The 17,755-nt window shown below is 41.2% G+C and overlaps 1 pseudogene; it reads left to right on the plus strand.

Annotated features, from left to right (window-relative positions):
* Nucleotides 1-15,431, plus strand: part of LOC114082665 (serine/threonine-protein phosphatase 2A catalytic subunit beta isoform pseudogene) — a 54,610-nt pseudogene extending 39,179 nt beyond the window's left edge.
* Nucleotides 15,432-17,755: the final 2,324 nt, after the last annotated feature.

Raw genomic sequence — 17,755 nt, forward strand, 5'->3', positions numbered from 1 at the left:
CTTTGCAATGATGAAACATATGGAAACAGGGAGGGACCATGTCTGAACCTATCTCTGCTTCCCAAAGCTGCAGTTCTGGCTGTTCCTGGGCCTGCTTGGGGATGGTAAGTCAGGCTGTGCTAGTGTAACTATGTACAGCTATATACATGTCATGGGCAGGGGGACCAGACAGCATCCTAAGGGAATTTGGGGTCATCTGTGTGAGGAAGAGGCTCATGTAAGGGGAGCACAGAAGTGATCTCAATTTTTTTGGTTCTGAAACAAACATAATTTGCAACCTGGTGGCCAAGTTTCCACATTTCAGAGCCAGCCCTAGGTATCTCACTTGTCTGAGATCCCACAAAGAGTGGGGGGTCCCCAGGCAGTCTCACAACTTACCAAAGCTAATGCCTCAAGAAAACAGAGAGTGAGGGCCTCACCCACATATGGAAACACTGGTCAGCCCTAACCCCTGGTGCCTCTGTGCATGGGTGCTCTCTCAACCAGCGAGGAGGTCCATGGAACATGGTAGAGGAGAGTATGGCTGCAGAGTTGCTAATCAAGACTTCTGGAGACCATGCAGGTGCAGGTCTGATTTTATTGCACAGTTACCATGTATGTATACTCAGGCATTAGCTAAGCAGATTACAGGCAACCATCAATGCAATGTCTACTAACTGCCCTTGCAGCAACCAATTGAGGAGTGGGCCGTGGAGCAAGCACAGGGACTGCAACTCATGGCCTCACACCCAGGGCTGTGACTACAGGGTAAGTGGCCTGCCACTCACACGCATAGCACAAGGGGAGTGGCCTGTCACTCAGATGCCCTTAATGTATGCCATGTATGCAGTACTTCATGCAATTGTCCCCACATCTCCCCCCTCTGACTGTGCTGCAAGGACTTAGCCAGCATTGCTGTTTTTTGTTCGGTGGCCTTTACATGGTCATGTAAGTGTCTCACAACACAAGAAAATATTATCATTATTATGACTAATAGGGCCAGGGTAATAGAATTATAAGGATTAGTTAATATGGTTATCAGGTTTTTCCAATGATGAGTCAATCCCTGGAAGAAAGAAAAGATTGTCAAGATAGACACCTTCATCTCATTGATTTTGACAATTGCCTTGGTGTTGAAAGCCACAGCCGAAGCAGCCACAGCAAACTTCCAGCTGATTGGCTCCTCTGGGCTGTTTCCCTGCCCTTTCAGACCACAGAGCTGCTCACTGGGGGACTCTTTTGGCTCCACCCAGGTGACCTGGAAGTCTGCCTCAAGAGCAGGAAAATTGAAAATGACCTAGGAGTTCCAGTAGAGTGCTTGCCAGAAGTGCCGGTGGTGGTGGTTGAGCTCTTGGGGAATTCCTGGAGAGCTCGTGTGGTGCAGTGTGTGTGTCAAAAATAAAGTTCGTTCCTGCTTGACAAGTGGCTCGTGAATTGTGCCCAGCCAGACTGCAGCATTTGGTGGCCAGTACGGGGATGACTGCAGGTAAGTGATAAGGTAAACTGCTTGCCCCTGAGGGCAGGGTGAGAGGATGGGTAGCCATTTTAAGATCCTTCTTTCATTTTGTTTCACTTTTGTTTTAAGTTGCCTGTCCCTAGAGATGGGTGAGACAGAAGAAAAACTGCTCACATCTGAGGAAAAACTATTTGTGTTTGAGGAACAAATAGGGAGAAATGACCGATGGACATTTCAGGAGGAAGAAAGGCTGATATAATGAATTTTTGTTCCACTTTTGTTTCATTTTTGTCTTGGTTTTCTTTTGCATTATCTTAGTGAGGGGTATCTTCGTCACAGAAATATGGAATTAAAAATTAGTAAGAACCTAACTGAAAGGGCGTTAAGTAAAGTGCTAGAGGAAGGAGGCATCTCAGTAAACTCAAGAATATTTAGGGCATATATTAAGACGATACAAAGGTGTAGCCCATGGTTCATTAAAGAGGGGTTGTTAAATATATCACAATGGAACCATCATGGTGAAGATTTTAAAAAGATACAAAAGGAAAGCTCAGGAACTCTGCCAGTTGGCACATTACCATTATGGATGTTGGTACAATCTTGTTTGCTTACTCTAGGAGAAGACATCTTACATCAAGTAAAAGAGGAAATCTCTTGAGTTAGTCAGAAAAAGGAAAAAGGTCTAGAGGAGGAAGGGATATCAGGGGAGAAGTTACAATGGGAGGCTGCTACTAACACCTTTCTATCACCAGAGGGTGTAAGTGTCCGACCAACAGCTCCACCTATGGAGACAACATATGCTGGGAGGCCCCCAACTCCCGTAGTTGATAGATGGGATCTTGAGACATGACCTCAAAGATTAGCATGCCCTGTATTTGATCAGGCAGGAGGGCAGTGAATTCACCATGCTTTAGATTTCAAAACAGTGAAGCAGCTAAAAGAGGCTGTAACAACCTATGGTCCTCAAGTACCCTTCACTGTAAGCATGGTTGAATCCATTACCAATTTGAACATGATGCCAGCAGATTGGACTAATATGTGTAAAGCTGTGATAAATGGAGGACAATACCTGTTATGGAAGGTTGCCAATGAGGAATTCTGCATGGAGACAGCTAGGCAAAATGCAGTAGCAGGTTATCCTCAGAGAAATCTAGATATGTTGTTAGGAAAGGGACTTTATGAGGGTCAGCAGCAACAAATTGCATATGATCCAGCCATATACTCACAAATTGCTGCAGATGAGGTTAGGGCATGGAAGACTTTACAAGGACATGGAGATTTACAAGGTCAGTTATCTAAGGTAATACAAGGAGCTAATGAACCTTATGCTGAATTTATAGATAGGCTTATTCAAACAGCTACCAGAGTTTTTTGGGATACATAACAAGCAATGCAATTAATTAAACAGCTATCCTTTGAGCAAGTAAACAGATGGTGCAAGGAGGCCTTAGACCATGGAAACATAGAGATTTAAACACATATATTAAATTATGTAGAAACATTAATGAACAAGAACAAGTCTTGGTAGCTACAGTACAACAGGCTTTAGATGCCAGGCCAAAAACATGCTACAATTGTGAACAAACAGGACATTTTAAAAGGAATTGCCCATAGGAGGAGGGTTTAACAAAACTGGGTATCAAAGGGGTAGAATACTGGGTATTTGCCCACAATGCCATAGAAGGAGACATTGGGCTAATGAATGCCATTCTCAAACCACCATAGAGGGTACTCCATTATCAAAAAATGGACAAGGACCAGGTGTTTACCTATGATATCTTGGAGAAAGGCATCGGGCTCCATTGCCAAAAAATGGACAGGGGGGCCCAGTGCTCCGGGGCCCACGACCACAAATATATGAGGCATTGGAGGAACCCAGCAACACCATCAGGGTAATGCCTAGAACATGTTATCCATTAGGTCCTTCATTAGACAAACCAGAGGGAGCGCACGGTTGGACACATGCACCTCCGCCAGAGCAGTACTAACTCCAGAGATGGGAGTTCAAATCATTCCCACAGGGGTAAAAGGACCTCTTCCCCAAGGAACAGTAGGCTTATTATTGGGACGTAGTTCTTCTACTCTAAAGGGTCTTATGATAAGTCCTGGGGTAATTGTTCCCGATTATGAAGGTGAAATAAAAATTATAGCCAGTTCTCCATGGGGTATATCAGTAATTTCACCAGGAGATAGAATAGCACAGTTATTAATAATACCCAGCCTACATGATAAATTTTCCAGTTGTACTGTAGAAAGAGGTTCCAGGGGATTAGGCTCCACAGGTGTAGATTGGGCTATGCTTTCTTTAAATTTAGATTCTTGCCCCACTCTAAAAATAAATATTCAAGGACATGAATTTAATGAGCTACTGGATACAGGTGCAGACCTTAGCATCATCTCTTGTCCAGAATGACCAAAACCTTGGCCATTACAACAAGCCACTCAAATGCTTCGAGGCCTAGGAGTGGCGATTAATCCCCATAGAAGTGCAATGGTATTATATTGGAAGGATCCTGAAGGATGTAAGGGGACTATACAGCCATATGTATTTGATCATCTTCCCATAAATTTATGGGGACAGATGTCCTAGAACAATTAAGACTATCATTAACAAATAACATCAATTCAAATGTGTCCACTATTATGGCTAGACAAGGTTTTAGGAAAAGAAAAGGATTGGAAGAAAAAGGACAAAGTATAGTGGCACCAATACAAATAGATGAAGAAATAGATAGACATGGATTAGGTTTTCAGGAGGGGTCATTGAGACAATAAAAAATACTTGGAAATCAGAAAGGCCAGTATGGGTTCCTCAGAGGCCCCTGACTGAAGAAAAGATACAAGCAGCCCATGACCTGGTCAAACAACAATTAGCGGAAGGACATATACAACCTTCTGTATCTCCCCATAATTCTCCCAGTTTTGTCATCAAAAAGAAATCTGGTAAATTGAGATTATTGCAAGATTTAAGAGCCATAATGAGATGGTTATTATGGGACCTGCTCAATTGGGGATTACCCAATTGTCTGCTTTGCCAAAAACCTGGTATGTTTTAGTTATAGATATTAAAGATTGTTTTTTTTTTTTTTTCAATTCTGATTCATCCTGAGGATAGTCCACGTTTTGCATTTACTATCCGTGCGCTGAATCATGAAGGTCATGATCAGAGATATGAATGGAAAGTACTCCCTCAAGGGATGGCTAACAGCCCAACTATGTGTCAAATTTATGTTAACAAAGTTATCCAGCCACTTAGAAATCAAAATCCTGAACTACAAATATTTCACTATATGGATGATGTATTATTAGCACACAAAAATAAAAACACATTGCTAGAATGTTATGCCACACTTACAAACTTATTAAGAAATTATAATCTATTGGGGAAGATGGCGGCGAAGGGAGTGCATTACCCCCATGTACTGCATCACTGTGCGGGAGAATGACGAGTTAGAACGGCTAAAAGCTGTCTTGTTAGGAATTTCCTGCAAAACTGGGGTGCTCCAAAACCTAGAGGAAGGATTTCCATTGCACGAGGATCAGCTACGGGGGCTCAAATGCGAGAGATTTGTATACACGGAGGGTCACGCTGCTTATTCAGCAAATTGCCCCGCGGCTAGAGTCTGCGGCACGCATTGGGAAACAACGACATAGCAACGCAAAGATACAGCGCTGTGGTTTCTGCGGGTTTCTGCGGGCTTCTGCCAGCTGTGCAATCACCATTCTCAGTGCTGAATTCTGGGTTTGAGACGGGGGAAGGAAGTGGTCCAATTCGGTTCTCCACACTGGTCAGACCACAGAGGAAGCCAGCGGCCACCATCTTGGAGAGCTGACCCATATCTCATCCCTGTTTTCGACATAGAACAGGTAATTCCAGGCTGCGTCTCGCAGACAAATTACTCAGGTTCAGTGCTAAAGAACCCGCAGAAACTGCTTCTTGGAGCCTGCTCCTATCAGAACATACACCGAGCACGGAGTGGCCGAATTCCGGCTCCCGGAACTGCTCTGGCCCAGGGCTAAAGAACCCGCGGAAACTGCTTCTCGGTCCGGGTCCTGCTGAATACTGTGGAGGTAAATACCAACCGAGCCTTCATAGGCAGTGGCAACAGGATTGAGATGGGGCTTGTGAGGGCCGGTCAGGACTCACCCGTTGCTTTGGTCACCGGCAAAGGGAACAAAATGCTGCCATTCGCATGGGATACCAACATGGCAGAGATCTGATGTCATCAGAAAGCGGCGGAGGAGAGAACTTCATCGATACCAGCGGCGACAGAAACAGTTGGTATCCTGGTAAAGAAAGTGATTCACAAACACCTGAGTCTCTCTCACTTTGTCATCAAGCCAGAGGGGCAGAGCAGAGCTGCCCCCTGCGCCCGGAACAGGCCCAGCGGCCCGCTGGCGTGTTAGTCACGTAACCCCAATTGGAGTAGGGGCAGAGCAGAGCCGCCGCCCACGCCTGCAAGGTAGGCAGACCTGCGACTGACCGGCGGATCAGGCCCAGCGGCCTGCCGGCGTGGTACACACATTACTCCAATTGGAGTAGGGGCAGAGCAGAGCCACTGCCCACGCCCGGAACAGGCCCAGCGACCTGCCGGCGTGGTAGTCACGACACCCCAATAGGAGTAGGGGCAGAGCTGAGCCGCCACCCGCGCCCGCAAGCTAGGCAGACCTGCGACCGACCAGCAAAACAGGCCCAGCGGCCTGCTGGCGCGGGAGACACGTAACCCCATTTGGAATAGGGGCAGAACAGAGCCGCCGCCCATGCCCGCAAGGTAGGCAGACCTGCGACCGACAGGCAGAACAGGCCCAGCGACAGGCCAGTGTGGTAGGCATGTCACCCCAATTGGAGTAGGGGCAGAGCAGAGCCTTCGCCCGCACCCGGAACAGGCCTAGCGGTCCACAGGTGTGGTAGACAAGTCACACCAATTGGAGGAGGGGCAGAGCAGAGCCGCCGCCCGCGCCGGCAAGGTAGGCAGACCTGTGACCGACTGGTAGAACAGGCCCAGCGGCCCGGCAGCGAGGTAGACAGATCACCCCAATTGGAGGAGGAGCACAGCCGCCGCCCAACCCTGCAAGGGAGACTTTTCAACTATACAAGAGCAATATAAATATATAGGGGAAAATTTCAAAAACACAACAGTTTCACCAAGCAGAAAGAAACGCGACCAGTATGAAAAGACAAGGAAAGAAAGGACCACAAGCAATGCAGGTCAACTCAACTTTAGAAGAGGTAATAGCTGCAGCAGATGGAATGTCAGATAAAGAATTCAGGATATACATGCTTCAGATGATCTGGAGTCTCAAGGAAGACATTAGACAGCAAAATCAGACAATGAAAGATCACTTCAAAAATGAATTACACAAACAAATCCAGGAAGCAAAAGATCAACTATACAGGGAGATAGAGGTTATAAAAAACAAACAGAAATCCTAGAAATGCAGGAAGCAATAAACCAACTTAAAAACTCAATTGAGAATACTACCAGTAGAGTAGACACTTAGAAGATAGAACATCAGACAATGAAGACAAAGTATTTCGACTTGAAAAAACATAGACAGCTCAGCAAGACTGTTAAGAAATCATGAGCAGAACATCCAAGAAATATGGGATAACATAAAGAGACCAAACTTAAGAGTCATTGGGATACAGGAAGGTATAGAGGGCCAAACCAAAGGAATGAGCAAACTATTCAATGAAATAATATGAGGAAACTTCCCAGACTTGAAGAATGAGACAGAATCCCAAATCCTAGAAGCCTACAGGACACCGAATGTGCAAAATCATAAGAGATCCACACCTAGACACATTATAATGAAGATGCCCAACATACAGAATAAGGAGAGAATTTTAAAAACTACAAGAGAAAGGAAGCAGATTACATTTAGGGGTAAACCAATCAGGATAACAGCTGATCTTTCAACACAGACTCTGAAAGCTAGAAGATCCTGGAATAACATATTTCAAACACTGAAAGAAAAGGGGTTCCAACCAAGAATTGTGTATCCAGCGAAATTAAGCTTCAGGATGGAAGATGAAATTAAAACCTTCCACGATAAATAAAAATTAAAAGAATTTGCAGCTAGAAAACCATCTCTTCAAAACATCCTTGGCAAAACATTACAGGAAGAGGAAATGGAAAATAACAATGAAAACCAACAGTGGGAAGTAGGACAGTAAAGGGGGGAAAATAATCAAAAAGGAAAACAAACCATGTTTAGTAACATAAATCAACAAATATGGCTGGAAGAACAACCCATATCTCAATAATAACCCTAAATGTTAATGGCTTAAACTCACCAATTAAAAGATACAGGCTAGTAGAATGGATCAGAAAACAAGACCCAACAATATGCTGCCTAGAGGACACACATTTGATAGGAAAAGACATACATAGGCTGAAGGTGAAAGGTTGGGAAAAATCATATCACTCATATGGACTTCGGAAACAAGCAGAAGTGTCCATACTCATATCAAATAAAATAGATTTAAAGCCAAAGTTAATCAAAAGGGATAAAGAGGGACACTGCATACTGCTCAAGGGAACCATACACCAACAAGACATAACAATCATGAATATATATGCCCCAAACAATGGTGCAGCTATGTTCATCAAACAAACTCTTCTCAAGTTCAAGAGTCTAATAGACCACCATACAATAATCATGGGAGACTTCAACACACCTCTCTCACCACTGGACAGATCTTCCAAACAAAAGTTGAATAAGGAAACTATAGAACTCAATAACACAATTAATAACCTAGACTTAATTGACATATATACAATATACAACCCAGCATCAAGCAGTTACACTTTTTTTCTCAGTAGCACATGGATCCTTCTCAAAAATAGATCATATATTATGTCACAGGGCAACTCTTAGACAATATAAAGGAGTAGAGATAATACCATGCATCTTATCTGATCATAATGGAATGAAACTGATAATCAATCATAGAAGAAGGAAGGAAAGTCATGCATCACTTGGAGAATGAACAATAGGTTACTGAATGATCAATGGGTTATAGAAGACATCAAGGAGGAAATTAAAAAATTCTTGGAGATAAATGAAAACACAGACACAACATATCGGAATCTCTGGGACACATTGAAAGCAGTTCTAAGAGGAAAATTCATGGCTTGGAGTTCATTCCATAAAAAAAGAAAAACCAACAAATAAATGATCTCATACTTCATCTCAAAATCCTAGAAAAAGAAGAGCAAAACAACAGCAAAAGAAGTAGAAGGCAAGAAATAATTAAAATCAGAGCTGAAATTAATGAAATCGAAACAAAAGAAACAATTGAAAAAATTGACAAAACTAAAAGTTGGTTCTTTGAAAAAATAAATAAAATCGACAGACCCTTAGCCATGCTAACGAAGAGAAGAAGAGAGAGAACTCAAATTACTAGCATACGGGATGAAAAAGGCAATATCACAACAGACACTTCAGAAATACAGAAGATAATCAGAAATTATTTTGAATCCTTATACTCCAATAAAATAGAAGATAGTGAAGGCATCGATAAATTTCTTAAGTCATATGATCTGCCCAGATTGAGACAGGAGGATATAAACAACCTAAACCGACCAATATCAATTGAGGAAATAGAAGAAGCCATCAAAAGACTACCAACTAAGAAAAGCCCAGGACCGGATGGGTATACAGCAGAGTTTTACAAAACCTTTAAAGAGGAACTAATACCAATACTTTTCAAGCTATTTCAGGAAATAGAAAAAGAGGGAGAACTTCCAAATTCATTCTATGAGGCCAACATCACCCTGATCCCGAAACCAGACAAAGACACTTCAAAGAAAGAAAACTACAGACCAATATCTCTAATGAACCTAGATGCAAAAATCCTCAATAAAATTCGGGCGAATCGGATACAAAAACATATCAAAAAATTGTGCACCATGATCAAGTAGGATTCATCCCTGGGATGCAAGGCTGGTTCAATATACGGAAATCAATAAATGTTATTCACCACATCAATAGACTTAAAAACAAGAACCATATGATCATCTCGATAGATGCGGAAAAAGCATTTGACAAAGTACAGCATCCCTTTATGTTCAAAACTCTAGAAAAACTAGGGATAACAGGAACATACCTCAATATTGTAAAAGCAATCTATGCTAAGCCTCAGGCTAGCATCATTCTGAATGGAGAAAAATTGAAGGCATTCCCTCTAAAATCTGGAACAAGACAGGGATGCCCTCTCTCACCAATTCTGGTCAACATAGTTCTCAAAATATTGGCCAGAGCAATTAGACAGATGAAAGAAATTAAAGGCATAAAAATAGGAAAAAGAAAAACTTAAATTATCACTATTTGCAGTTGACATGATTCTATACCTAGCAGACCCAAAAGGGTCTACAAAGAAACAATTAGAGCTAATAAATGAATTCAACAAAGTGGCAGGACATAAAATCAACACACATAAATCAAAGGCATTCCTGTATATCAGCGACAAATCCTCTGAAATGGAAATGAGGACAACCACTCCATTCACAATATTCTCAAAAAAAATAAAATACTTGGGAATCAACCTAACAAAAGAGGTGAAAGACTTATACAATGAAAACTACAGAACCCTAAAGAGAGAAATAGAAGAAGATCTTAGAAGACAGAAAAATATACCCTGTTCATGGATAGGCAGAATTAACAGCATCAAAATGGCGATATTACCAAAAGTTCTCTATAGGTTTAATGCAATGCCAATCAAAATCCCAACGGCATTTCTTGTAGAAATAGAGAAAGCAATCATGACATTCATATGGAAAAATAAAAGACCCAGAATAGCAAAAACAATGCTAAGCAGGAAGTGTGAATCAGGCGGTATAGCGGTACCAGACTTCAAACTATACTACAGAGCAATAGTAACAAAAACAGCATAGTACTGGTACCAAAACAGGCAGATGGACCAATGGTACAGAATAGAGGACACAGAAACCAATCCACAAAACTACAACTATCTTATATTTGATAAAGGGGCTAAAACATGCAATGGAAGAAGGATAGCATCTTCAACAAATGGTGCTGGGAAAACTGGAAATCCATATGCAACAAAATGAAACTGAATCCCTTTCTCTCGCCATGCACAAAAGTTAACTCAAAATGGATCAAGGAGCTTGATATCAAATCAGAGACACAGCATCTGATAGAAGAAAAAGTTGGCTACGATCTACATACTGTGGGGTCGGGCTCCAAATTCCTCAATAGGACACCCATAGCACAAGAGTTAATAACTAGAATCAACAAATGGGACTTACTCAAACTAAAAAGTTTTTTCTCAGCAAAAGAAACAATAAGAGAGGTAAATAGGGAGCCTACATCCTGGGAACAAATCTTTACTCCTCACACTTCAGATAGAGCCCTAATATCCAGAGTATACAAAGAACTCAAAAAATTAGACAATAAAATAACAAACAACCCAATCAACAAATGGGCCAAGGACCTGAACAGACACTTCTCAGAGGAGGACATACAATCAATCAACAAGTACATGAAAAAATGCTCACCATCTCTAGCAGTCAGAGAAATGCAAATCAAAACCACCCTAAGATACCATCTCACTCCAGTAAGATTGGCAGCCATTATGAAGTCAAACAACAAGTGCTGGCGAGGATGTGGGGAAAAGGGTACACTTGTACATTGCTGGTGGGACTGCAAATTGGTGCAGTCAATTTGGAAAGCAGCATGGAGATTTCTTGGAAAGCTGGGAATGGAGCCACCATTTGACCCAGCTATTCCCCTTCTCAGTCTATTCCCTAAAGACCTAAAAAGAGCATGCTACAGGGACACTGCTACATCGATGTTCATAGCAGCACAATTCACAATAGCAAGACTGTGGAACCAACCTAGATGCCCTTCAATAGACGAATGGATTAAAAAAAAATGTGCCATTTATACACAATGGAGTATTACTCTGCATTAAAAAATGACAAAATCATAGAATTTGCAGGGAAATGGATGGCATTAGAGCAGATTATGCTAAGTGAAGCTAGCCAATCCCTAAAAACAAATGCCAAATGTCTTCTTTGATATAAGGAGAGTAACTAAGAACAGAATAGGGACGAAAAGCATGAGAAGAAGATTAACATTAAACAGGGATGAGAGGTGGGAGGGAAAGGGAGAGAGAAGGGAAATTGCATGGAAATGGAAGGAGACCCTCAGGGTTATACAAAATTACATACAAGAGGAAGTGAGGGGAACGGAAAAATAATAAAAGGGGGAGAAATGAATGACAGTAGATGGGGTAGAGAGAGAAGAGGGGAGGGGAGGGGAGGGCAGGGGGATAGTAAAGGATAGGAAAGGCAGCAGAATACAACAGACACTAGTATGGCAATATGTAAATCAATGGATGTGTAACTGATGTGATTCTGCAATCTGTATATGGGGTAAAAATGGGAGTTCAGAACCTACTTGAATTAAAGTGTGAAATATGATATATCAAGAACTATGTAATGTTTTGAACAATCAACAATAAAAATTAATATATATATATATAATCTAGAGATAGCAATAGATAAAGTACAATTAAATTTTCCAATTAATTATTTAGGAGTTCTATTATCCTCATCGATGGTCTGTCCACCAAAAATTGAAATACAAATAGATCAACTCAAATCACTTAACAACTTTCAAAAGTTATTAGAAGACATAAATGGAAAAATGCCTTATCTAGGCATACTAACAGGAGAGTTGGGACCTTTATTTGATATTCTAAAGGGTTCATCAGATCCAAATTCACCCCGCATGTTAATGCCTGAAGCAAGAAATACATTAAAAATCATTGAAACATATATGGAAAATATGCATTTGGACAGAATTGATATAAGTTTGCCTTTATTATTTATTGTATTACCAAGAAAAAATATTCCTACAGGAGTATTTTGGCAAGAAGGTCCATTATTATGGATACATTTATCTTATTCTCCTAACACTATTCTTACTAGGTATCCTGAGGCTATAGGACAATTAATACTCAAAGGAATAAAAGCACCAAAGGGAGTGTTTGGAATTTCTCCCAATAAAATTATTACTCCATATACTATGGATCAATTTGATGAGTTAGCTAATGAGTTAAATACTTGGGCAATAATCATGTGCAAATCTAGTGTTTCATTTGATAAACACTTACCATCTAATCCTTTGTTGTCTTTTTGGTCTTCGGATCCTGTAGTTTTTCCAAAACTGACAAGAAAAACACCTATCATTAATGCTCCAAATATATTCACTGATGGGTCAAATAATGGTACAGCAGCAATAGTTACACCTGATCAAACTTTTACATTTTTAGTACCCAAACAATCAGCTCAAAAGGTAGAGCTTAATGCAGTATTACAAGCTTTTGTGATGTTTAAAGATTCTGTATTTAATTTATTTTCCGATAGTCAGTATATAGATAATGCTATAGTATCCCTTGAGGATGCTGGTAGGATTTCCCCTTCCTCTACTGTTTTCTCTTTGTTTTCCACTATACAAAGTCTAATCTGGGACAGAAAAGATCCATTGTTTATAGGACATATCAGGGCACATACAGGATTGCCTGGAGCCCTTAGTTTGGGCAATGATTTAGCAGATAAAACTACACATGACATACATATTTTCTCTACACTAGAAGAAGCTACAAATTTTCATAAAAAGTTCCATGTCAATGCTAATACTTTACAAAAACATTTTAAAGTAACTAAGGAACAAGCTAGACAAATAATAAAACAATGTCAAAATTGTGTGACCTTTTTACCACAAGTTAATCTTGGAGTCAAGCCTAGGGGACTGATACCTAACCATATTTGGCAGATGGACGTCACACACTTGCCAGAATTTGGAAAATTAAAATATTTGCATGTTACAGTTGATACTTCTTCTGGATTTTTGATGGGCTCCCTTCATGCCAGAGAGAAAACTAAAGATATTATAGCTCATTGCTTACAAAATTTTGCCACTGTGGGCGTTCCAAAAAAGTTAAAAACAGATAATGCCCCTGGTTATACTTCTACCTCTTTTAAACCATTTTGCTCATCATTTGGCATTACTCATATAACAGGAATCCCATACAATCCACAGGGACAAGGCATATTTGAAAGAGTTCATCAAACTATTAAAATGTACTTATTAAAGCAAAAATAGGGAATTGGGAAGGGGTATATATCCCCCAAAGATAAATTTAAAATAACTCTTTTTACTCTTAACTTTTAAATTTGGATTCATCAAGGCTTAGTGCTGCGGAAAGCCATATGTGTCCAAAAAATGTACATAAGCTCAAGGTACTTTGGAAGGATATTCTAACAGGACAATAGAAAGGTCCTGACCCAGTGATTGTCTGGAGTCCGGGGTCTGTTTGTGTGTTTCCACAGGGAGAACAGCAGCCCATTTGCATTCCAGAGAGATTAACTAAAGTGATTTCTACAGACCAAAAAGAAGATGATTTGGCTCAAATCCATAACAGCTTGATATCCAGAACTCCAGTTTGGCTATCCTTACATCTGCAACAGTGGTTCTCCTACACCTGGAGGCTAATGAAACCAGGATGCTTTTTTCAATATCTATTTTATTATTGCCCTTTCCCACATCATGAAGTTCTTTTTTGTTTTTTGAGCTCATACAGACCTAGGTTAGTGTTTTGCTGATCTGTTCTATTTTTTGACTATGGAGTTTTTATACATTGCAATGGAGATTTCACCTGTAAAAAGTTACAAGACCTTTAATATTATGTTATGTGTTGTATGTATTATGTGTGCATGCTTGTGTTTTGTGTTGTATGTTTGTATGTGGGTATGTCCATATAACATATATGATGAGCCTTCATGAAAAAATGGATCCAAATATTTTTTTTTCTTATTCACGTGATTTAAATGGTTTAATTTAAATTGGGTAAAGAGCTGTTGAGGATTGTTTTAATATGTGAACAAAAAAGGAGGTTAACAGATCTGTTTGTTTACTTTCACCTTTCCTTTTCATTATATTTAATAATTCTGTTCAGGATAATGAAAATTGCTTTCTTTTAGTGCCTGCTGGAATGTTACATAATTTTTTCTTTAGCCATCATTGTCAGAATTCCTATCTTCATCTTAGTGCTGGTGAAGATAAAGATAAAACCAAACTACAGTTTCTGCAATAGTTATCACAACAAACTGTATAAACTGATGCATCAATAAATAATGTAACTCAACAAGTGATGCTCAGTCAAAAAGTCAATTTGCTTTGGGAGGAAATGGACATATTAATGGATTCTTCTGCTTTGAACTGCTTGCAGAACTTGCCTGTACTATGTATCACTTGCATGCATTGTGAACTATCTGTTGGTGCTGCGACTTGTGGTAGTGCCAGGGTATTTTTGCTGATGATGTCATCGGTGGTACAATTTTTCCAAAAGGAGCCGTCAATTGGCTTGGTGTCGAGGCATTTTGTATCCTCCTCCCTTCTGCTTGTGATGGTCATTCAGCTAATATTTGGGGGCCAACAGAGGTGAGGCAAAGAACCTCACCCCCCACTGGTACAAAGGCCTATCCGCAGGTGTGGCTGTATGCTGGACCAGTAGTCAATGATGGATAAGATCCAATTGCAGTGGTACCAACCTAAGACAGGAGGCTAACGCCTTGAGGTCAGCTCATACAATGACGGGTAAGGACCATATGTAGTATTGTACAACCTAAGGCAGGCATGGTCCCTAATCCACATGCTTGTTGTTTAAACAGAGAGGGGGAGATGTTGAGAGCCACAGCTGAAGGGGCCCTAGCAAACTTCCAGCTGATTGGCTCCTCTGTGGTGATGCTCATTGGCTGTTTCCCCGCCCTTTCAGACCATGGAGCTGCTCATTGGGGGACTCTTTTGGCTCCACCCACATGACCTGGAAGACTGCCTCAAGAGCGGGAAAATAGAAAATGACCTAGGAGTTCCGGTAGAGTGCTCGCAGGAAGTGCCAGTGGTGGCTGTTGAGCTCTCGGGGAATTCCTGGAGAGCTCATGTGGTGCAGCGTGTGTGCTAAAAATAAAGTTCATTCCTGCTTGACAAGTGGCTCGTGAATTGTGCCCAGCCAGACTGTGGTACCTTGGTGAGGTTATGCCTAGTCATAACATAGTAAGCATCCCAAGCACCCTTAATATACTGAGAAAAAATTGGAGAAGTGTAAGGTTACATTTTCAGATACAGCATATTGGGTGACACAAGTACTATAAAATTCAGGATCACAAGTGAGCCTTTGCAACATAAACAGAATATCTAGTTGTTCCTGGTGGAGGTCTAGTTCTTGTTGAATGACTAAGATAGCGGCTTGGGGCAGTTTATTTAAATCATTCTGAATGGCAAAGATTTCTGCCATGGCAGTAGACAAATTGTTTACAGTCTGAGCAGTCTGGATTCTTTGAGTGAGCAAAGCAACGGCAGTGGCTGTGGCAGTGATGACAGCTATCAGGGCAATAATCCCAGCGATGATGAAGCTAATTGCATGCCTTGTCAAATGTAGGATGTCATGCAGAAGATTCTTCATCTCCATGTCCCATGGACTCCTCCACTTTCTGGAAAGGTTCACTGTCCAGAAAGTGGAGGAGTTCAGGCTACTGGGGACACTTTGAGGATACATACATGTTTAGCTTTCGTAGCATTGGTTAGACAATTTTTGAGCCAGAAGCATGTATTGACTGTACAGGGGATCTCTGTATGAATGATATTTATGCCATCAATATCATTGATTACTAGCATGGCAAAGGGTGGCATAACACAAGCTTGTGCATAGTGGGTATGTGTATAATTTGGCACAAAGGCAAATCTATGGTCAGGGTCTGGACTCAATGTAGATTCATTCATTTAGCTGGCTGCTTCCCATTTGATGGGTCTAGCAGCTAGCAATATTGGCGTGATATCCATCATGCCATACTGATATCCCGCAAGCTGGTTGGTAGTGGCTTGTCCTGTATAGCAGTTACTGCAATAGCCCATATGGTTTTGGGGCACATCATTTACATTCCAGGGAGCTGTGCCTGCCCAGGTCACATAGATGGTGCTCTTCCCTAGAGAAATTCCTCTTATTAAGGAGATAAATTATGGCAATGACACATTGATTCCATGAGATGCTATCATTATCTGAGGGGGGCTTTCCAAAATGTGTTGTTGGGCATGTTGGCAGCAAGGGTTTCTTGCATTTGCCATGGAAGAGTCTATGGCTATAGGTATCATTAACTATAACTCTAAGGTCAGTGAGAGATAGCCCACTGACATATCTTATTTGACTTTTTATAGTTAACATATGACTTATTATAGTTATATACATTAGTTTCATTGGCAAGAGCAAAACAGAGAGGACTGCCTGGAATATAGGTTTCAATATCTACTATGGAGAAACAAATAGGCAGAGTAGGTATGAAAATGCTGGCATTCCAGAGTATGGCTACCTCTTGGATGGATAACTCAGGATCAATAATGTTGGAATTATTGGAAAAGAGCTAGGTAAAGCCCTGTCCTAATTAGCCACTGCTAAAGGTGATGGCCTAGTGATCAAAGCTCAATTAAACTCATGGGAGGCTTCACTGTTAGCAGTGAGCATTGCACAAACTAGGACCACTGTCATAGGCTCAGGGATGGGGGTGCCACCGGGCAAAGGAGCCAATATCATGGCTTGTTCAACAAGACCTTTAATATCACCCAGGTTACTTTTATTTGAGGTCCATTTGCATTGTTGAGTCCTTTGTTTGTGAGGTTTCTCCTCCAGAGTTAGTCCCTTCATCTTCTTGGTAGGTGGTTCTGGGGTGCCAAGTTGCACGTGACTAAAACACTCAGGGGTCACTCCAGGGGAACTAGGCTGCACAAAATAACCACACAAGAGACAGAAATACATTTTTCTTTGGGGGTGCTGTGATGCCTCTTCTGACTTTAAGGTCTGAAGAGAGAGAGAGAGAGAGAGAGAGAGAGAGAGAGAGAGAGAGAGCCCACATATGCTGACCCCTTTTATTGAGGAGAAGCTATTCAAATGAGGCAAGGGGTCATGTTTCAAGGGGCTGAGTCATTTTTCATGATGTCTGCTGTCAGCAGGTTGACTGACATTTAGAAAGGCCACACCCAAGGGCAGAGTAAGAGAAGGGAACACACAAATGGTGTTTCCATGGAACATTCTATCCTAAACAGGGCAAGGGGTAATATTATAAAAGAACAGGTGAGCATAGCTTTACTCCTGGGGATGTAGGAAGGCACGCCCATGCAGGAAGACACAGTTGCTATACCCTAAAAATAGGGGCAATCTTCTGGGTTACCTAGGCAACCAGATCACACAGTGTCTGATGATGCCACACCAATCAGAAGAGGAGACAAACATTGTCA

This window comes from Marmota flaviventris, chromosome 1 (genome assembly GCF_047511675.1).
Source record: "Marmota flaviventris isolate mMarFla1 chromosome 1, mMarFla1.hap1, whole genome shotgun sequence".
Classification (NCBI taxonomy): domain Eukaryota; kingdom Metazoa; phylum Chordata; class Mammalia; order Rodentia; family Sciuridae; genus Marmota; species Marmota flaviventris.